Source organism: Callithrix jacchus, chromosome 13 (genome assembly GCF_049354715.1).
Source record: "Callithrix jacchus isolate 240 chromosome 13, calJac240_pri, whole genome shotgun sequence".
Lineage (NCBI taxonomy): Eukaryota > Metazoa > Chordata > Mammalia > Primates > Cebidae > Callithrix > Callithrix jacchus.
In genome coordinates this window covers 4,705,974-4,728,809 of record NC_133514.1, presented here as the reverse complement: position 1 = coordinate 4,728,809, position 22,836 = coordinate 4,705,974, and the positions used below count along the sequence as shown (strand labels likewise).

Below are 22,836 nucleotides of genomic sequence, written 5' to 3'. Positions count from 1 at the left end.
GAGCCACAGCCACACCCCCGTCCCTGGTCCCTGCTCCCTGTCCCTGCTCCCTGTTCCCGGGGAGTGTGTGCTCATTCAGCACAGCCTGTTGTGCCCCGAGAGACATGCAGGTGAGCCACAGCCACACCCCCCTCCCTGGTCCCTGCTCCCTGTCCCTGCTCCCTGTTCCCGGGGAGTGTGTGCTCATTCAGCACAGCCTGTTGTGCCCCAGGAGACGTGCAGGTGAGCCACAGCCACACCCCCCTCCCTGGTCCCTGCTCCCTGTTCCCGGGGAGTGTGTGCTCATTCAGCACAGCCTGTTGTGCCCCAGGAGACGTGCAGGTGAGCCACAGCCACACCCCCCTCCCTGGTCCCTGCTCCCTGCTCCCTGTTCCCGGGGAGTGTGTGCTCATTCAGCACAGCCTGTTGTGCCCCAGGAGACGTGCAGGTGAGCCACAGCCACACCCCCCTCCCTGGTCCCTGCTCCCTGCTCCCTGTTCCCGGGGAGTGTGTGCTCATTCAGCACAGCCTGTTGTGCCCCAGGAGACGTGCAGGTGAGCCACAGCCACACCCTGCTCCCTGGTCCCGGGGAGCCACGTGTCCGCTCATCACGGCCTCCAGTGGCTGGGAATGAACCTGGTGATGCCATGCCGGACACCGCAACACATCCTGTAGCTTAACAATGCACAGCAATCACTAATCAATGCCATTTCCATAAACCAATGAGAATTCCCAACAAACAGCTTTGTATCAGCCTCCCTCAGCTGCTTTGCGCTTTCAAAAACCTGCCTGGAGGCGCTGCTCATCAGTGTGTGTTCAGGGCAGCCCGAATCCAGGCTCTCGGGCTGCAGCCCCCAAGCGTGGCCCACATAACCCTTTGCATAGATTATTCTACCCTAGCTGTTTCCGTTTAGGTCCACCTCACCAGGACAACTCCAAGACGTGGGTACTCTTATTATTTTCAAATGGAGAAACCACTGGTTGGGAGACTTGAGACACTCCCTCAAGGCCACAGCAGAGGGCCGGGGCCTGATGCGAGCACTGAGAGTCCAGCCTGGGCCCTGACGGCCCATTCCTGCCCTTCCACCCTCCAGCCAGGAGACGGGGCAAGTGAGGTCCTTGCTCCACCTGGAATATGTGGGAGTCACAGGATCCACACCAGGTGCCCTCGCAGGTGAGCTCTCTGTGCAGCGAGACAGGGTCCGAGTGCCGGCCAGTACACCCGAGAGGTGAGGGGTGCCCGCCGGGCCCAGCCTCTCCATCCCGGAAGCTATTCTGTGGGACGACCAAGGAGATTATCCCTGGAGAGAAAGCTGTCACTTCCAAGGTAGGTGAGACAGGTGTATTGGACCACAGCAGTGAAAGTGGGGAATGACGCTCATGGAAGGAATCCTCAGAGACAAGTGCAACAAACACGCCGGACAGTCCCCATGCCAGAGATCCCCCACGTCAGGCAGCCGGACAGCTTCCACTCAGGACAGTCCCCACACCAGAGATCCCCCACGTCAGGCAGCCGGACAGCTTCCACGCAGGACAGTCCCCACACCAGAGATCCCCCATGTCAGGCAGCCGGACAGCTTCCACTCAGGACAGTCCCCACGCCAGAGATCCCCCACGTCAGGCAGCCGGACAGCTTCCACTCAGGACAGTCCCCATGCCAGAGATCCCCCACGTCAGGCAGCCGGACAGCTTCCACTCAGGACAGTCCCCACGCCAGAGATCCCCCACGTCAGGCAGCCGGACAGCTTCCACGCAGGACAGTCCCCACGCCAGAGAGCCCCCACGTCAGGCAGCCGGACAGCTTCCACGCAGGACAGTCCCCACGCCAGAGAGCCCCCACGTCAGGCAGCCGGACAGCTTCCACGCAGGACAGTCCCCACGCCAGAGAGCCCCCACGTCAGGCAGCCGGACAGCTTCCACGCAGGACAGTCCCCACACCAGAGAGCCCCCACGTCAGGCAGCCGGACAGCTTCCACGCCAAACAATCCCCACGCCAGAGAGCCCCCACGTCTGACAGCCGGATAGCTTCCACGCCAGACAGTCCCCACGCCAGAGAGCCCCCACGTCAGGCAGCCGGACAGCTTCCACGCAGGACAGTCCCCACGCCAGAGAGCCCCCACGTCCGACAGCCGGACAGCTTCCACGCAGGACAGTCCCCACGCCAGAGAGCCCCCACGTCAGGCAGCCGGATAGCTTCCACGCCAGACAGTCCCCACGCCAGACAGTCCCCACGCCAGAGAGCCCCCACGTCAGGCAGCCGGACAGCTTCCACGCAGGACAATCCCCATGCCAGAGAGCCCCCACGTCAGGCAGCCGGACAGCTTCCACGCAGGACAGTCCCCACGCCAGAGAGCCCCCACGTCCGACAGCCGGATAGCTTCCACGCAGGACAATCCCCACGCCAGAGAGCCCCCACGTCAGGCAGCCGGATAGCTTCCACGCAGGACAATCCCCATGCCAGAGAGCCCCCACGTCAGGCAGCCGGACAGCTTCCACGCAGGACAGTCCCCACGCCAGAGAGCCCCCACGTCCGACAGCCGGATAGCTTCCACGCAGGACAGTCCCCACGCCAGAGAGCCCCCACGTCCGACAGCCGGATAGCTTCCACGCAGGACAATCCCCACGCCAGAGAGCCCCCACGTCAGGCAGCCGGATAGCTTCCACGCCAGACAGTCCCCACGCCAGAGAGCCCCCACGTCAGGCAGCCAGACAGCTTCCACACCAAACAATCCCCACGCCAGAGAGCCCCCACGTCAGGCAGCTGGACAGCTTCCACGCAGGACAGTCCCCACGCCAGAGAGCCCCCATGTCAGGCAGCCGGACAGCTTCCACGCAGGACAGTCCCCACGCCAGAGAGCCCCCACGTCCGACAGCCGGACCGCTTCCACGCCAAACAATCCCCACACCAGAGAGCCCCCATGTCCGACAGCCGGACAGCTTCCACACCAAACAGTCCCCACGCCAGGGAGCCCCCACGTCAGGCAGCCGGACAGCTTCCACGCCAGACAGTCCCCACGCCAGAGAGCCCCCACATCAGGCAGCCAGACAGCTTCCACACCAAACAATCCCCACGCCAGAGAGCCCCCACGTCTGACAGCCGGATAGCTTCCATGCCAAATAGTCCCCACGCCAGAGAGCCCCCACATCAGGCAGCCAGACAGCTTCCACGCCAAACAATCCCCACACCAGAGAGCCCCCATGTCCGACAGCCGGACAGCTTCCACACCAAACAGTCCCCACGCCAGGGAGCCCCCATGTCAGACAGCCGGACAGCTTCCACGCCAAACAATCCCCATGCCAGGGAGTCCCCACATCGGACAGCCGGACAGCTTCCATGCCAAATAGTCCCCATGCTGGATGGCCCCTACGTGAGACAGTCCTCACACCAGACAGCTCCCATGCCAGATGGCCCCCATGCTGGACAGTCCCCATGCTGGATAGCTTCCGTACCAGACAGCTTCCACGCCGGACGGCATCCATGCCAGATGGCCCCCATGCTGGAGAGCCCCCACATCAGATGGCGTCAATGCTTCCGACAATCAGATCCCACGGGCAGAGAGGACCACACTGGCTCTGAGACCCTGACAAAACCTAAGATGCCTGTTCAGCCCCAGCCAACACCAACTGTGCTGAAGAGGCATGGGCCCTCTAAAGGAGTGAGCACGTGGGGTCTGAACGAGACCGCCGTGGGCATGCACACAGCAGCAGGACTAGATGCCATGACTGCGCCCCGAGCAAAGGGAGGTATGCTTCTCCCCAGGCCGGGTGGACACCGGTGGCTGTGGAAAGCAGGGGATGCCGTGCTCGTCAGCCTGGCCTCGATGACTTGGCGGCCTCAGAGACGATGGAAGAAGAGTACATTCCACGGCTGCAGCATCTCCCAGCAAAGGAAACTAACAATACTCCAACACGGCTGCGAATTCTCAAGAGTTTAGGTTGATGTCATCTTTCCCTGGCCCACTGGCACTAGCGCCAACGCCATCTCATGCATCAAGATCGCCGGAGTCGGAGTCCAGGCCCATTAGGAAAAGGGAAGGCAGCAGGTACCCCCTGGCACCCTTCACATCCCTGGTATCCCCAGCACCCCTGGCATCCCCCCCAGCACACCCCTGCATCCCTGGCACCCCAGCATCCCCGGCGGGTCCCAGCCCAATGTCTGATCCTTCCACAGTGCATGAGGACCTCAGGGAACAAGACATACGAGGATGCATCCGCCATACGAAGAAGAGACAATGAATCAATACCCTGAACTCTGCGGAGGAGACAATGAAGAAACACCTTTGCACTCCGCAGTCCTGAAGGGAGATGGAGGAGGAAGCTGTCCCTGGAGCACCTGAGAGTGAGAAACAGCATCCCCACATCCCTGAGTCCTCACCAGCTTTACTCACTGCAAGGCGTGTGGTATTCCTGGACCGCTTCAGACACTAAGCTCACAGATTCACCTGCCCAACATTAGCAACGCAACCGGCCGAGGAGCCAGGCATCCTCGAGCTTCAGAGAAAACCAGCACCCTCCCTTGTGACCCAGCCTCTGTCTGCAAAGGTGGTAAGCGAGTGGCAGGGCCAGAAGCACCCCTCTCCTGCCTGCAGAGTCTGTTCAGGAATAAACACACTAGCACGTGCCACCCGACAGCCACAGGGTTTTTTGTGTCTTCAGAGAATTCTGTTTCTTTAAGCCCTGTTGATTATTCTCAATTTCTTTAACCACAATGTGTAAATCTCATTCACGCTATTTGTTTCTCTACTAAAATGCATAAAAATAGAATCGAGTTGATTTCTCATTTTCCACTGATAATCTCAGGACCAAGGAAGAGATGAACAAGCCTGGGTGTTACTCCTTTTCATGCCTGGTCCTTCTTAAGGGTGACAGCTCACCCTTCACCCAGCACCCACCACGGCGTCTGCCTGCATCAGCTCCACGAGTCCGCAGGGCAGTCCTGGGCAGAAAGCGCGCCCCACCCCGCCTGAGGCTCAGCACGGCCCACGGCAGCCCCTGGCTCTGCAGCTGGGAAGTGACCGTCAGATTCTGTCCCAGGCCTTGCCCTACTACCTATAGGCAGACTGCAAACTCCAACTCTTCCGTCCAAATTAGTGTCCCTTTAAAACTGCATTCCTAAGAAGGAAAATGTCTAGGGGCCTGTGTTAGTCCATTTTCACGCTGCTGATAGACATACCTGAGACTGGAAGGAAACAGGTTTAATTGGACTTACAGTTCCACCTGGCTGGGAGGCCGCAGAATCACAGCGGGGCATGAAAAAAGGAGGAAGATGCAAACACAGAAACAAACCCGTGATAAACCCACCCGACCGTGAGACTTACTCACTTCCAGAGAAGAGCAGGGGAAAGACGGGATTCCTCCCCATGGATCCTCCCACACTCACGGGAATTCTGGGAGACACAGTTCAAGTTATTTAGGTAGGGACACGGCCAAACCTTATCGGGGGCTGACACAGAAACCGTGACTTTGTGTCTGGACTCAGAGGCGCCTGCGCTCCCTACACAGTCCACGGCAGCACGTGCCCCACCCCTGTACAGCCTACAAGTTCCAGGCCACAAAACAGCGCAGTTCCCTGGAGCCTAGTGGTCTCGAGCCTGTCTCCTCTGCGCAGTCTTCCGGCAGCATCACCCACGTGGCCAGCAATTCCCCATGGGTGACTCACCTGGACTCCTCAGGCATCGTTTTTGGTGGTGGGGCTGGGCTGGGGCACACTCTCCCTGCCCCAGTGCAGGTGACACGGACCCTGAGGGCAGAGCAGAAGACTCCACTCTCAAAACACCTGACTCCCAGCTGCGTGCCACGTGAGCTCATGCGTGCCTGGGCTGCAGGCTTTGTTTTCATGATTGCTGTCATTTTCCAATTTAAGCATCTTAATGAAACGTTTCATTGTGCATTTGGCTTGTGGTTTTCAACAGAAAGATGATGCATTCAGTCAGAGAAGGAGCGCAGAGACACGGAGGCCTGACGGACGGTTTCATGCCGTGTACATCAGACGGCAGCCCCACCTCACACAGGTGTTTACCGACAGCACAGCCACTGTGCTCCCAACACTGTGGAGCCTGATCGCAGGGACACACCACGTCTGTGCTGCAGTCATGCCGCTTGTGCCTTTCACCATGTACCCAGGCCTGCAAAAGGAGCTCAGGGGAGTCCATCCAGGAGGAATGCAGGGTGCGAAGGACGCTGACCAAAGACCCACGGATGTTCCACGGGCGCCTTTCCAGTCAGTGCTTCAGGAAGGCAGAAGCGCGACAGCTGATGCCTCCTGAGCAAGCAGAAGTCATCACCACCCAGGGCCTCTACCTGGGAAGCAGCCGCAGGGCTACAGGGCTGGAGGCTGTGCTGGGAGCCTGTCTGCACTTGGCCCAGCCCAGCACTTCCTGGCCACGTGGGCCCTCCACTTGCCTGTGCCCTCATGGCCTCAGACACACAGGGACCACACCAACTCGCAGGGCTGCTGCATGGTTTCCAAGATGCACCCCAGGGAGGGGCAGGCTCTGAGCCAGGAAGTGCCCCGCTCTTTACCTGCTGCTCAGCCCTGTCCAGCACTCAGGCCTCGAGCATCCTGGGCCCACAGTCAGTTTCCTGCCGTGCACTCCGCTGGCCTCTGTGGCCCTGCAAAGCTGGGGGCGGCAGGCTGAGCCACCCACATCCTGCATTGATGCCACAGACTGCACAAGGGTGGGATGTGTCACTGCTTTGCCAGAAGGGCCTGGGGGCTATCAGTGCCCAGCACTCCCTGACTAAGCCGAGCTCAGAGCATCAAAGTGGGTTCCCTTGGTGAATGACATGGAAGTCATTTCCTCCGTCCTCCCACCTGAGGGTGAAGTGGCCCCAAGGACAGAGCCTGGGAGCCCAGGGCCGGGGGCCGGGTGCTGGGTGGCTAGTGTCCGAGGCTGTGTGGCCTCTGGACATCCCACCCTGACCCACCACGAGAGCCAGGAACTCCCCCGCAGCCCTGGCAGTCTGCACCCAATCAATTTCATATTCATAAGGTTCCAACTCAAGACATAAATCCACGAGGCAGAAACGTAAAAGGACACAAGGTCTACGGCAGGAGTCCTTCCGGAATGCCACGGTTAACAGCCAAACGCCACAGCGGGCCAAGCACACCAGCCCTTTCTGCTGAATGTCTGCAGAGGTCTGAGTAGACTCTGGAAAGCGGACAGATGGATGGATGGATGAACAGAGGGCGGGAGGAAAGGAGGAAGGAGCTTCTTCTCTAAGACTTGGGAGAGCCCTGCTGTCCTGGGTTTCTGTTTTGCAACCAACTGGATGTGGCCTCAGAGCACATGGCACCCAGCAGCCCCTCTCTCCAGGGTCCTCCCTGGGCCTGAGTCTCCAACTCTGCCACCTTCTCACCGTTAAGCTCTGCTCAAGTCGGACTGAGACTATCTCCACGGGACCTCTCCCCTCCTCTGCACACTCCCAGAAAAGAAGAAAATGTGAAAAGAGAAGTAAATGCAGTTTCACAAGGGCGCATATAAAATGGTCAGTCACGAGCTACTAACCGGGACAGAATCAACATGCCCGGGCCCAGAACAGGTGTGCCCTTCTCTGCACCACGTGCTGAGGAGGGGACAAGCAGCCTCTGACCCACCAGCACAGTTTCCACTCACCAGCCAGAGCTGCCAGTGCCACCAGAGTCCACCCTGATGGGCAAGGGTGGCATCCGGCAGCTGCATGCTCCAGGCCCCTGCATGCGCTGCTGGCAGCCCAGCCCTGTTCACCCTTCCCCAGGAGGGCCGGGGCTGCACGTGTTTGCCTGTGTCCCTCCTCTAGTGTCCCCCAAGCAGGAGTGGTCAGTGGGGGCTCCCAGCCACCCCGACACGGCTCCCCACCAATGCTGCGTGCCGTACACTCGGGGAGGGGTCGGTGTCACAGTAGATGCTGAGGTGCACGGTGCCAGTTAGGAAGCGGCACAGAGAGCTGGGATGGGGGTCAGCAACCAGGAGGGCTTCCTAAAGAAGGGAGCGGGGCCAGGATCTGTAGGAAAGGACCCAGGAAGCAAGCTGGGCTGGGCATGAGGGCAGCAGTGGCCTGGGGGCTGCCCGGGGCCTGGTGTGGATTAGGGGCTGACATGGGGCTGGAAAGAGGCCAGAGGGCATGGGCGGCGTCCCAGGGGTGGGGGTCAGAGGCAGTAACACGGCGCCAAGGAGGAGCGAGAGGCAGCCGTAACAGCCAAAGTCCGGGTGGCCGAAGAGGCAGTGCCTGAAGGCCCCGGGCTGTAGCCTGCCTCTGTCTGTGCCTCTGTCTCTGCCTCTGTCTCTGCCTCTGTCTGTGCCTCTGTCTGTGCCTCTGTCTCTGCCTCTGTCTCTGCCTCTGTCTGTGCCTCTGTCTGTGCCTCTGTCTCTGCCTCTGTCTGTGCCTCTGTCTCTGCCTCTGTCTCTGCCTCTGTCTGTGCCTCTGTCTCTGCCTCTGTCTGTGCCTCTGTCTCTGCCTCTGTCTGTGCCTCTGTCTGTGCCTCTGTCTCTGCCTCTGTCTCTGCCTCTGTCTCTGCCTCTGTCTGTGCCTCTGTCTCTGCCTCTGTCTCTGCCTCTGTCTCTGCCTCTGCCTGTGTCACTGCCTCTGCCTCTGCCTGTGTCACTGCCTCTGTCTCTGCCTCTGCCTGTGTCACTGCCTCTGCCTCTGCCTGTGTCACTGCCTCTGTCTCTGCCTCTGCCTGTGTCACTGCCTCTGCCTCTCTCTGACTCTGCCTGTGTCACTGCCTCTGCCTCTGCCTGTGTCACTGCCTCTGCCTCTGCCTGTGTCACTGCCTCTGCCTGTGTCACTGCCTCTGCCTCTGCCTGTGTCACTGCCTCTGCCTGTGTCACTGCCTCTGCCTGTGTCACTGCCTCTGCCTCTGCCTGTGTCACTGCCTCTGTCTCTGCCTCTGCCTGTGTCACTGCCTCTGCCTCTCTCTGACTCTGCCTGTGTCACTGCCTCTGCCTCTGCCTGTGTCACTGCCTCTGCCTGTGTCACTGCCTCTGCCTCTGCCTGTGTCACTGCCTCTGCCTGTGTCACTGCCTCTGCCTCTGCCTGTGTCACTGCCTCTGCCTCTGCCTGTGTCACTGCCTCTGCCTGTGTCACTGCCTCTGCCTGTATCACTGCCTCTGCCTCTGCCTGTGTCACTGCCTCTGCCTGTGTCACTGCCTCTGCCTCTGCCTGTGTCACTGCCTCTGCCTGTGTCACTGCCTCTGCCTCTGCCTGTGTCACTGCCTCTGCCTGTGTCACTGCCTCTGCCTCTGCCTGTGTCACTGCCTCTGCCTGTGTCACTGCCTCTGCCTCTCTCTGACTCTGCCTGTGTCACTGCCTCTGTCTCTGCCTCTCTCTGACTCTGCCTGTGTCACTGCCTCTGTCTCTGCCTCTCTCTGACTCTGCCTGTGTCACTGCCTCTGTCTCTGCCTCTCTCTGACTCTTCCTGTGTCACTGCCTCTGCCTCTACCTCTGTCTCTGCCTCTGCCTGTGTCACGGCCTCTGCCTCTCTCTGCCTCTCTCTGCCTCTCTCTGCCTCTCTCTGACTCTGCCTGTGTCACTGCCTCTGTCTCTGCCTCTCTCTGACTCTGCCTGTGTCACTGCCTCTGTCTCTGCCTCTCTCTGACTCTTCCTGTGTCACTGCCTCTGCCTCTCTCTGCCTCTGCCTGTGTCACTGCCTCTCCCTCTGCCTCTGTCTCTGCCTCTGCCTGTGTCACTGCCTCTACCTCTCTCTGCCTCTCTCTGACTCTCTCTGACTCTGTCTCTGCCTCTGTCTCTGCCTCTGCCTGTGTCTCTGCCTCTGCCTCTCTCTGACTCTCTCTGCTTCTGTTTGTCACTGCCTCTGCCTCTCTGTCCACAGCAAAGGCAGTTGCACATGACCCTCGACACAACCCTGGGGATAGTGCACCCCCACGCTATGACCCCTTTGGGCATTTATGGATGCTCCGCCCTCAGAGCCCTTGGGAGACTCACCTGGAGCAGAAGGGTGACTCAACCACAGCTGCCCCTCAGACAAGCACCAGCAGAGCAGGGCCGAGGGACACCCTGAGTGGACTAAACCACCCTCACCCCATCGCTGCACCTCCAGCCCCACAGTCAGAAGGAAGCATCGCATTCCACAGGCTCCTGTCCCCACACCCGGTCCCCAACCAGCACACACACAGGCTCAGGCACCAGCAGCTCAGTCCCCACCCTGCCCTTCTCCCGGCTTGCTGGCTCCCACAGGCAGCCACTGGTGGGGCACCCATCCAACTCCATCCTGCCACGTGCCATCCTCTAGGCCACTCCTGACCCAGGGCCACAGTCCCATGGTGAGAAGGAGAAAAAGCTGCCTGTCATTGATTGGAAGTCCACACACTGAAAAATAACTCCATCAGGAGCACCCCGTGCAGGGGCCCAGGAGCAAGCAGTGCACGACCCACACAGCAGTACACGACCCGCACAGCAGTGCATGACCCACACAGCAGTGCACGACCCGCAGTACACAACCCGCACAGCAGTGCACGACCCGCACAGCAGTGCATGACCCACACCACAGGGCTCTGCAGTGAGTCCTGACACCACAATCCCAATAGCACAGAGCCAGCTTTGCATCCCAACTCCATCACAGCTCGCTGTGCACACTCCCTCCACAGCTGCAACTGCCCCTCCACAGCTGCAACTGCCCCTCCATAGCTGCCAACTCCATCACAGCTCGCTGTGCACACTCCCTCCACAGCTGCAACTGCCCCTCCACAGCTGCAACTGCCCCTCCACAGCTGATACACTGTCCCTCCATGGATGTCACAATGTCCCTGCACAGACGTCACACATCGTCCCTCTGCGGCTGTCACACATTGTCCCTCCGCGGCCGTCACGCACCGTCCCTCCATGGATGTCATGCTATCCCTACACGGATGTCACACTGTCCCTGCATGGATGTCACACTGTCCTTCCACGGATGTCATGCACCATCCCTCCACAGATGTCACACTGTCCCACCACGGATGTCACATGCCGTCTCTCCATGGATGTCACACACCGTCTCCACGGATGTCATGCACCATCCCTCCACAGATGTCACACTGTCCCTCCACGGATGTCACATGCCGTCTCTCCACGGATGTCACACACCGTCTCCACGGATGTCATGCACCGTCTTCACAGATATCATGTGCCATCCCTCCATGGATGTCACGCGCCATCTCCACGGATGTCACGCGCCGTCTCCACGGATGTCATGCGCCATCTCCACCGATGTCATGCATCGTCTCCACGATGTCACGTGCCTCTCCACGGATGTCACGCGTCATCCCTCCACGGATGTCATGTACCATCCCCATGAATGCCACACGCCATCTCTCCACGGATGTCACACGCCATCCCTCCACGGATGTCATGTACCATCTCCACGAATGTCAAACGCCATCTCTCCGTGGATGTCACAGGCCATCTCCACAGATGTCACGCGCTGTCCCTCCACGGATGTCATACACTGTCCCTCCATGGGCCTCGCTGACCTTGCATTCACCAGTCCCCTCTTGCCTTCCGCCCTCCAGCCCTGGCCAACCTGCTGTTCCCAGACATGCTGGGTGAACCACCTCAGGGCCACACAGATGCTCCTTCCTGCCACTGGGAATGAGCTTCTGTGGATATGGGCTCGGCTTATCTCTCAGCTCCATCAGCATTTCAGGCAATTGCCCCATTCCATAGGTGCCCAGCCTGCCATGGTTCCTATTCAACTGCAAATCCCTCCTCCTGGCGCCTGGTGGCCCCGTTGATGCCACATTTTTCCACAGCTTCCCATTGTATGACTTCACTTTCCTTAACACAAAGATGCCAGCCCCACTAGGGCACGCACATGGCCTCTGCGTTCACGCTGTGGCATGGGATGTGAGAGTGCTTAGTACTCAGCACGTGGCGGGTCCCTCCAAGGGCTAAGGACAGGTGGTTCTCTCCGTGTCATGGGATGTGAGAGTGCTTAGTACTCAGCACGTGGCGGGTCCCTCCAAGGGCTAAGGACAGGTGGTTCTCTCCGTGTCATGGGATGTGAGAGTGCTTAGTACTCAGCACGTGGCGGGTCCCTCCAAGGGCTAAGGACAGGTGGTTCTCTCCGTGTCATGGGATGTGAGAGTGCTTAGTACTCAGCACGTGGCGGGTCCCTCCAAGGGCTAAGGACAGGTGGTTCTCTCCGTGTCATGGGATATGAGAGTGCTTAGTACTCAGCATGTGGCGGGTATGCACAAGACACACGTCTCTTATTAGGTGGTTTCCAGATTTGCCAGTGCTTGTCATATGGCCATGGGTACATTTTCCCCATGTGTAAATGGTTGTTCCTTCTTTTAGAAGTTAGTTTTTTAAGTATAAAAACTTGTTTTAAAAAATACATGAGCACAAGCCGGGCGCAGTGGCTCACACCTGTAATCCCAGCACTTTGGGAGGCCGAGGCAGGTGGATCATGAGGTCAAGAGATCAAGACCGTCCTGGCCATGGTGAAACCCCGTCTCTACTAAAAATACAAAAATTAGCCGGGCATGGTGGCACACGCCTGTGGTCCCAGCTACTCGGGAGGCTGAGGCGGAAGAATCGCTTGAACCCAGGCGGAGGTTGCAGTGAGCCAAGATTGCGTCACTGCACTCCAGCCTGGCGACAGAGTAAGACTCCGTCTCAAAAAAAAAAAAAAAAAAAATACATGAGCACAAAAGGGCACTAAGTCTAAGCCAATGGGGAAAGGCCTTGAGGGACTGAGGAGGTGCCTGCAGGTGTCTGCATGGCCCTGGAGTCTCCTGGCAGCCTGGGTGCTGGACAGACACCAAGTCCACTGAGGACGGCCACCTGAGCCCCATGGGAAATGAGCCACCTGCCACACATGCCTGCGGACAGCACCGGAAATCTCCCAGGACTACAGGTGGGTACACACAGTCTCTCTCCCTTGTCTGATACTCCTCTTGTCACCAGGAGTCCTTGCCCTCCAGGCCATCTGCTTCTGCAGACAGAACAGAGCAGGGAAGCGGCTCTTTACAGCAAGCAGGAGCTGCCTCCAAACTCCAGCCCTCTGCCTGTTGGAGATCGCCTCGGAGACTGCACACTGGCAAAGGTCCTCTCTCCTTCCTGCTACCAGTAGCTATGACTTGCCGCCCAAACGTTTTCATCAGCTGGCAAAATGCTGCACCTTTCATTCCTTCCTATTAGATCATGGAGAAACGTGCATGTCTCAACACTACTCAGGAGCGGAGTGCCTGCCACCATCCCAGCAGCCTCCCCTGGCCTCGCGGCACCTCCTTCCCCTGCAGACCCTGGATTCGGGACCGCGAATGAAGAGCTGCGACCCTGGGCAACCCCTGGCACCTCTGAGCACGAGTTCAAACTTTGGCTGCAGTTGAAAATGGGTCTTCTGTACACAACACAGGACAAGAGCTTCCAGAGGAAGGAATTCTCTTCAACCCTGCTCTGCAAGCAGTGCCTCTGCCCACACGAAGGACATGAAGCCGCTAAGCTGCAGCTTCCATGGAGGCACAGGCAGCCACAGGACGTGGATCAGGGCCCCTCGTGTGGGCGGCCTCCCACGGGCCTGCTGAGTCAAGGGCTTGAGAACAAAGCAGAAGACGATGTTCTCATCACTGCTGTGGCAGACGGGCCAGGGTCGGGGCTGGCTCCAGCCCTCCGCGGACCTCGAGCTGGCCTGGCCCACACAGGGCAACTGCCCACAAGCCGAGCCTCACAGCCACTGGTTCAAGGCCGCTGGCCCAGCCCGGCTCAGACGTGCACGCACAATGAGGAAGACCCACCAAATTCCTTCCATCATAGCTCAGAGCCTCACACAAAACATACTGAGCTTCTGAGCCAGGAGTGTCATTCACTCTGGAGCTCTCTGGGTTATGTCTACACGGCCCACGCAGGTTTCCTATTGGGACGACCCAGCTCAGGCCCGAAGTGAGCGCTACTGTGGAGGCTGGGAGCTCCTGGCCTGTTCGGGCTGGCCCGCTGCCCCCGCAGGTGTCCTGAGGCCCTGCCGCCTGCTCCCTCCCCGAAGCTCAAGGCCTCCCGGCCTCTGCTTCCGCTCGTATATGCACTAAATAACACGTTAACTTACGGAATGTTCTTCTGACTCGCTTTTCTCTTGTTCCTTACAGAATATCAGAAACTGCATTAAAATCACTGCTTTATTTTCATTTCATAAAAGTAAGCAAACAGAATAAAACAGTAACTGGGCACACCAGTCTCACAATAGAATAAAACAGTAAGTGTGCACATCAGTCTCAGAATAAAATGTAAGTGTGCACACCAATCTCACAACAGAATAAAACAGTAAGTGTGCACATCAGTCTCACAATAGAATAAAACAGTAAGTGTGCACATCAGTCTCACAATAGAATAAAACGTAAGTGTGCAAACCAGTCTCACAACAGAATAAAACAGTAAGTGTGCACATCAGTCTCACAATAGAATAAAACATAAGTGTGCACACCAGTCTCACAATAGAATAAAACAGTGAGGGTGCACGCCACAGTCTCACAATAGAATAAAATGTAAGTGTGCACACCAGTCTCACAACAGAATAAAACAGTAAGTATGCACACCAGTCTCACAACAGAATAAAACAGTAAGTGTGCATGCCACAGTTTCACCAAAATAGAATTCCCTGGCCTTTCCTATGTAGTCCGCTCTTAAGCACCCACATCAATAAGAAGACAAAAGCTCAAAATTCACTTTGAACATCTGTCAAAGTAGATTTCAAATTTTACTCTTAAGTCTTCCTTTTGGTATTTGTATTGCAAAGTAAATGTCCAGACTGGTTTCTTGGAACATAAGAATAATGATCACATACAAGTGTACGTCAGCCTCCCGACAGCTGGAGCACAAGCCGTGGGACCACGACAGGACAGAGAACGAGACCTCAGCACAGAAGCAAAGCCTGCGACTCGCAGGAGCCCGGCTGGCTGAAAAGGGGCTTGGCTGTCTGCAGTTACCAGTGGAGAGCGTGTTGGGGTTCCACAACCATGCCTCCGGTTTTCTTCATTAAATCCCCAGTTTGAGTCCCCAGGGACTAACTGTCATTAAGATACCGGAGCCCAGAATGGCCAAGATGGTAACTGGCACCTCTGCCAACGCAGATCTAGCCAGGCCTGTTCTACACAGACTGCCACGCATCTGTGCACACGCCTGTAACCACCGACACGCTTCCCCATTGCTCCCTCCCCGGAGCCACCGCACCAGTCCCAGCTCTGGACACCATGTTTTAGTTTACAAAGTTATTTCCCATATCAGAAGTGAACCATGGGAGAGAAAAACTTTGAATCCACAGCATTTGAAGAAATATTTTCCATCTTTTTCACATCATTTAACAAAAACACAAAATATCAACAACTCCCAGACAGCACTTTCTACGGGCAGGCACGCTTGAATGATATAAGAAAAGCAGGAAATGGCAATGACGGAAGGAAAGGAATAATGCACGATTGAAAATGACGGTTTTGGCTGGTCCGGAGGTAGACAGTTATTTCACAGTCAGTCACAGACCGAACTCCTTGTTCTACTCTTTCCTCCCTTCTCACTACTGCACTTGACTAGTCCTAAAAAAATAAAAATTAAAAATGATTGTTTTGACCAGGCGCATGGTGGCTCACCCCTGTAATCCCAGCACTTTGGGAGGCCGAAGCGGGTGGATCACTTGAGGTCCGGAGGTTACAGCCAGCCTGGCCAACACGTGAAACCCCGTCTCTGCTAAAATACAAAAATTAGCCTGGCGTGGTGGTGCACACCTGTAACCCCAGCTACTCAGGAGGCTGAGGCAGGAGAATCACTGGAACTCGGAGGCAAAGACTGCAGTGAGCTGAGATCCCACCACTGCACTCTAGCCTGGGTGACAGAGCCAGACTCTATCTCCGAAAAAAGAACACAAAAAGATCATTTTTACAATCAAAAATTTGAAAACTCACAGAAAACAAATAGAACCATGCCATGCCATGCCATGCCCAGGCCTGGCAACTAGGAAAAGGCTGAAGTGGAATAGAGAGGCAGAAGTGTGTGTGTGTGTTTGTGTTTGTGTGTGTGTGTGTGTCTGAAGTGGAATAGAGTGGCAGAAGTGTGTGTGTGTGTGTATGTGTGTGTGTGTGTGAAGTGGAATAGAGTAGCAGAAGTGTGTGTGTGTATGGGTGTGTGTGGCTGAGGTGGAATAGAGTGGCAGGTGTGTGTGTGTGTGTGTGTGTGTCAGGGTGGGAATGGTGGCAGGGCATTCTCCCAGGGCCCCTTACCACATCTATCCTTCTTACAGGTAACCCTGCCCGTCCTCAGATGGACCTGGGGCAGTGGCCCCATCTTCAACCCAGGCAAGGCCCCCTCCTGGCCAGGGTTGACAAACAGGCCCTCCCCTGAGGCTAGCCCACCTGCCCCTCTGCTCTCCCGACCTCTCAGACCCTTGGCAACCCCTGGGCCCAGACCACCCCTTCCCACTGCAAAGCTCCCCAGAACTTTCCAACATTACACTCACAGAAGCCTGGTAGCCTGGTGAAGGGAGAAAGCTGAAATTCTCCCTCATGGATGACTAACAGCTATGCTTCCCTTCTGTCTTTTTTTTTTTTTAAGACAGAGTCTCACTCTGTTACGCAGGCTGGAGCGCAGTGGCACCATCTCTGCTCAATGCAACCCCCACCTCCCAAGTTGAAGTGATTCTCCTGCCTCAGCCTCCCAAGTAGCTGAGATTACAGGCACCTGCCAGCACGCCTGGCTAATTTTTTTTTTTTTTTTTTTTTTTGAGACGGAGTTTCGCTCTTGTTACCCAGGCTGGAGTGCAATGGCGCGATCTCGGCTCACCGCAACCTCCGCCTCCTGGGTTCAGGCAATTCTCCTGCCTCAGCCTCCTGAGTAGCTGGGATTACAGGCACGCGCCACCATGCCCAGCTAATTTTTTGTATTTTTAGTAGAGACGGGGTTTCACCATGTTGACCAGGATGGTCATGATCTCTTGACCTCGTGATCCACCTGCCTCGACCTCCCAAAGTGCTGGGATTACAGGTGTGAGCCACCGCACCCAGCCCTAATTTTTGTATTTTTAGTAGAAATGGGTTTCACCGTGTTGGCCAGGATGGTCTTGAACTCCTGACCTCAGGTGATCTGCCTGCCTCGGCTTCCCAAAGCGCTGCGATTACAGGGGTGAGCCACCACACCCGGCTGATATCCTTCTGTCTTATTTCACACCACTTACCTTTCTACCCAGGCAAACTATAAAAACACAGGCATGAAACACTGAGATTCTCTGAGCATCTCCAGATCCAAGCTGTTCATTGAATGCCTCCTGCCATGTGCTCTGCAGTATGTCTCATTATGATGTTTTCACATCGTTCACAGAATACGACCATCTTCAGTGCATTTTCATTTTGCTCTAATTTATAGCAAACATTTTTGGTTTAAGAAGCACTTCCACAGACGATGCCTTCTAGCAACTTTGCAAGTGAGCACCCTGAAGTCCCCTGGGAAGCCTGGACTCACCAGATCCAGGAAAAGCCTCCCCACCTCAAGCCAGGTCTCTAACTCCACACCCTCCACACCACCCAATGCCTCCATCTACAAGTCTCTCTCTCTCTCACACACACACACACAAATACAGGTGAGCACACACAAATGCACACACATACACACAGAAACACACACATGTACACAAACACACAAACTGCAGAGGAAAGGCAGCTACCAAAGCACCCAGAAGACAAATTTGGTTAAATTTGGAAGTCAAGCATCAACTTTTAAGTGCACAAAAAGCTACTTTGAATAGCTTTTAACTTTACTTCATCCCCGACTGTCTACAACTAATGAATTACAAACAGCACCCTACACAAATGCCTTTTCTTACTGCTGAGAAATCATGGAGTCTTATCCGACTACACAAAGCTACACCATCAGCAACTGCCCATGTTAGCCAGTAAAGCCAATCAAATAAATGCTGAGAGGCAGAGGGACAAAGCGTATTTTGAAAAATATACAAAGTGTAAACCTCAGTAATCATCTCTCTCTCCCAACAAAATTATTTTCTATAAAGTGTGTGTTCAAAACATATTATTAATAATAAGCAGCAGGGAATTGTTACTTCTTAGAGCTTCCACCTATGTGGAAATTAAGTCAAGCCTACACAGAAATCTAGAAGTGACCGGACCATCCTCAGGTTATGGTCAACCAGAGAAAAGACTTAAAACCCACTGCATCTTGAATCAATGAGAATTTTTACTAGTAGCAAAAGTTAGTGACTAGAATCAATATTAGACGGCAGCAAGTTCACCTCCAGCTGCCTGAGAATGTGATTTCCTGGCGACAGTCTGGAGGGGTACTCAGACTTCACCTTCAGGGCCCAGGGGCCCATGGAGGCGGAGTGTGGCTGGGACAGGCGGGTATGGAGCCTGTGGACCGAGGGCAGCTTTCCTCAGACTCTACCTGGGCTTCCTGGGCACCAGCAAGCTGTGGGGTGCAGGGGAGCAGGTGGGGTGCAGTGGGGACTGTTGGGATGCAGGGGACAGTTGGGGTACAGGGTGAACAGGTGGGGTGCAGGGGGAACAGCTGGGGTAAGGGGGACAGGTGGGGTATGGGATAACAGGTGAGATGCAAGGGAGAATGAGTGGGGTGCAGGGTGAACAGGTGGGGTGCCAGGGAACAGATGGGGTACAGGGGACAGGTGGAGTACAAGGGAAACAGGTGGGGTACAGGATGATCAGGTGGGGTGCAGGCAGACAGGCAGGGTACAGGATGAACAGGTGGGGTACGGGAGACAGGTGTGGGTGAGGTGCGGGGGGAAGGGTGGGGTGGGGGGACAGTTGGGGTCTGGGGGGACACCTGGGGTCTGGGGGACTAGTGGAGGTCAGGGTGAACAGGAGGGTTTGGGGGGACAGGTGAGGTACATAGGGACAGCGGGGGTGCAGGGAACTGGTGGGATGGGGAACAGTCGGGGTGCAGAGGGAACTGGTGGTGTGCAGGAGAACAGCTGGGATCCGGGGGACTGGTAGGGTGCAGGGTGAACAGGGGGTTCAGGAGGACAGGTGGGGTACACAGGAACAGCTGGGGTGGGGAGCTGGTGACGTGGGGGACAGGTGGGATGCCGGGGAAAGACGCCGGCTTTTCTTACACCTATCCTCCCCTCCATCCAGAGGAGGACCCGTTCTTCCTCTTTACCAAAAAATCCAAGTTACTCCACGACCCCACACGACCCCTGCTCGCCCCTCGGGCTCCTTAAGCTGATCGGGGCTCCCTCCTGCCCTTGGAGCCGGGGGTCCCTGCGGCCGGTCCCGACGCCCCGCGCCCAGGCCCGCGCCGTTATCCTGAGGTGCCGGGGGCGCCGCCAAAGGAGGAGCTGCTCGGGGGTCTTAGCCCCTTCCCTGCAACGTCTGTGCTGGGGGTCGGGGGCGCCTCCCCACCTCAGGGTGGGAGCCGGGCAGAAGTGCAACTCTCAAAGCAAACCAGAAGCCTGCGGGGCCCGCACTCACCTCGGCGGCCAGGACGCAGCCCGCCGTCCCCTGCTGTCCCCTGCTGTCCCCCGCCGACCCCCACGTCCCCCACGACCCCGTCCGTCCCGTATCGCGCACCCGCGCGACAGGGATGCGCCAGGCCCCTCCCGCCCGGACGGCCGGCTCCACCCACCACGCTGTCATTGGTGGACCCAGGCCGTGCCGGCCGCCCATTGGTCGCAGCACCTGCCGGTTTCTCGGCCGCGCCCCGCCCACACGCCCGCGCATTCCTTCGAGGCCACGTGGCCGCCCGCGCCCCCTCCCGCTCCCAAGTGCCCCGCCGGGGCTGCGCACGCGTGGGAGGGGGCGCGTGCGGCGGCTCCCGCCCCCGGATCATAGCCTGCCCAGCTATGATCGGACCCCTGGGCCAGTTCCCTGCGGGGGGAGGTGCTCGGCAGACCCAGCGCCCTCCCCCCCCACAGCATCTGCGCCCTCCCCCCCCACAGCATCTGCGCCCTCCCCGAGAGCCGCTCCCGGCCCGGAGCTGCGTCCGATGGGGAGGGGGCGCCGGGCAGACCCTAATCCTCCCCCCAGAGCATCGCCTCCCCCCATGCCCCGACCTGCCCACACGGGGAGGGGGCGTCGGGACCCCACCCGACCCGTCCCTAGAGACCCGGTCCCTGGGTCCTGAGCGGGCCCCGCCCACAGGGCGTTCCGGGTCTTCAGCGCCAGCTGCCCTGGACCAGCCGAGGCTTGGGCGTTTGGAAATGCGATGACTTCAGTTCCGAGGCAGTTTTTGAAGCTTGCTTCTTACCAGGAAGCACTCGCTTTTTCCTGGGACCTTTCCAGTGAATTGGCCCCTTCGGAGTTATTGGAATTGTTTACCTTGAGCATGAATTTATCTTATACTTTTAAAAAGGAAACCGAGTATCCTTATAATTACTATTACAGAAAAAGAAAGAGAAACGAAGACACTTTTAACCAAGATAACCGAAGGATGTTATTACCCGGTCAACGCATTGAACATATGCCTTCTCCTACCCAAATCTCTGAGTCATAGAAGTAATTTATGTCAGCATTTTAGAACTGTCAGACTTTTTAGAGATTTCTAGTGCCTTTCACTTGTTTTATGGAAGAAACACAAAGAGCTATTTGGCATGCTGAGCAGCACGAAATTAACTCAAACATTAAGTACCCTTACGGCTTGTGTGATCTGGAATAAGTCATTTCCCTGAAAATCCTAGACTGAGTAAAAATCATAGCCAACGTGGAAAGACTACAATGGTTGGAAAAATAATCGTAGGTAAGGTGATATTTTTTCAATATTTGTTATTCACACTTGCCAGTTTTATGGAATCAGACCAAGTTACTTTTATGAATTGAAAAAGGTGTTTCCTCTCAGCAACCTTGAGATTAGAAAACTTATTTTAGGTTTCGATTCCTAGGGTTCTCTGGGTACCTTATTCAAACATCTGTTGCACAGACAATTGATGGTCGTGGTCAACAAAAGTAAAAAGATCAACAGAATTAGTTCTTGTTTACCTAACTACGATGAGAAAATCCTGATACTTGCTATGTTTTCTGAAAAAGTAGACTAGAGATAAGAGGAAATGGTACTGCTTATGGAACAAACAACTCGTTTTCTCAGTGGCTGGAATTGAGCCCCTGAACTCAGGGTAGCCAGGGACACAGCTGAGTAGGGCCACAGGGCAATGCCTTCCAGGCGGGTGGGGCAGAAAGTCCTCTGATTCGGAGCTCCAATAGAACCTGTCCGTCTGCTTCATTCTGGCATTCCTCAGAGACACACCCCTATTTTTGTAAGCCCTGTTACCCTGATACGGAAAAGTTGGGATTTTCCGTTGTGATTCCCTGTTTGACTCATGGGATGTTTAGGAACGTTAGGTTTACCTTTGAAATATTTGGGGACTTTCTGGTTTTCTTTTTATTATAACTAAAGTTGAATTCCATTGTGGCGTTAAACCATAATCTATTTTAATTTATTTTCATCGTTTAAGATTTTCAAACACTTGCCTCACGGCCCCACATTGTCTATTTTGGTGCTTGCTAAGAACGTATTTGCTTTCATTGACATCATGTTGTACGTATGTAAATTAGGTCATATCTGTTACTGGTTTTTGTTTTTGTTTTTTGAGACAGAATCTTGCTCTGTTGCCCAGGCTGGAGTGCAGTAGCACGATCTTGGCTCACTGCAACCTCACCCTCCTGGGTTCAAGCGATTGTCCTGCCTCAGCCTAGTGAGTAGCCAGGACTACAGGTACCCGCCACCACGTCTGGCTAATTTTTTATATTTTTAGTAGAGACAGGGTTTCACTGTGTTAGCCGCGATGGTCTGGATCTCCTGACCTCGTGATCTGCCCACCTCGGCCTCCCAGAGTGCTGGGATTGTAGGCATCAGCCACCACACCCGGCCTGTTACTGATTTTTTTATCTGCTGCTTGTATCAGATGCTGTAAAGGCGTCTAAAATCTTCGACTATCCATAGTCTACTCAGCATTGTATTCCAGCATCTAGCAAGTGTTACAGGTTATAAAAACAGAAAGTATAAGGATTGAGGAAGAAAAAACTGATTATTTACAGACTATATATATATGATTATATATGTTAAAACAAAATTATCTACAAATTATTAGGATTAAAATATAATTTAGGAATTTCAAAAGGATCATAGACTACAGTGTAAAAATTATAAAGTTTCTTGGATGAACTAAAGGAAAAATCTTATTGATCTTCAGGTAAGATGCAGAATGGACCAACCATTTAAAAATGACTAAGTGGGTCAGGCGCGGTGGCTCACGCCTGTAATCCCAGCACTTTGGGAGCCCGAGGCGGGTGGATCACGAGGTCAAGAGATCAAGACCATCCCAGTCAACATGGTGAAACCCCGTCTCTACTAAAAATACAAAAAATTAGCTGGGCATGGTGGCGCGTGCCTGTAATCCCAGCTACTCGGGAGGCTGAGGCAGGAGAATTGCCTGAATCCAGGAGGCGGAGGTTGCGGTGAGCCGAGATCGCGCCATTGCACTCCAGCCTGGGTAACAAGAGCGAAACTCCGTCTCAAAAAAAAGATTAAGTGGCTCATAATTTCTAATGTCGTGACATCATTGAGAAAATGAAAAGGCAAGCCGCAGACTGGAAGATCTCAGGGGCAGTGCAGGTATCCCACAAGTCACTTGTCTCCCTCCCTGTTGTGCTGCTCTAACAGAACACCTGGGAATGGGTGACTTACAATGAACAGAAATGCATTTATCACAGCTCTGGAGACTGGGAAGCCCCAGATCAAGGAGCCACATCTGTCAAGAAGCTTCTGGCTGCATCGTCCCATGGTGCAAGGTGGGAGGCGGAGAGTGAGAGGGAGGGTGCAAAACGGGCCAAACTCATTTTTTATAAGGAATCTGATGCCTCAGTAATGACATTTATCCATTCATGAGGATCATACCCCCATGATCCAGACACCGCCATTAGGCACCTTCCAACATTG

General features: G+C 55.7%; 1 protein-coding gene across 7 annotated transcripts in view; it reads right to left on the bottom strand.

The window, feature by feature from the left end:
• The window catches only part of ARHGEF10 (Rho guanine nucleotide exchange factor 10), a 156,376-nt gene extending 136,870 nt beyond the window's left edge, over window positions 1-19,506 (bottom strand). For all 7 annotated transcript variants that reach the window (XM_078347017.1, XM_078347018.1, XM_035269816.3 and 4 more), the window contains exon 1: window positions 19,377-19,506. The gene's annotated coding sequence lies outside the window, so the exon portion shown is untranslated. The remainder of the gene's footprint in view (window positions 1-19,376) is intronic.
• Window positions 19,507-22,836: the final 3,330 nt, after the last annotated feature.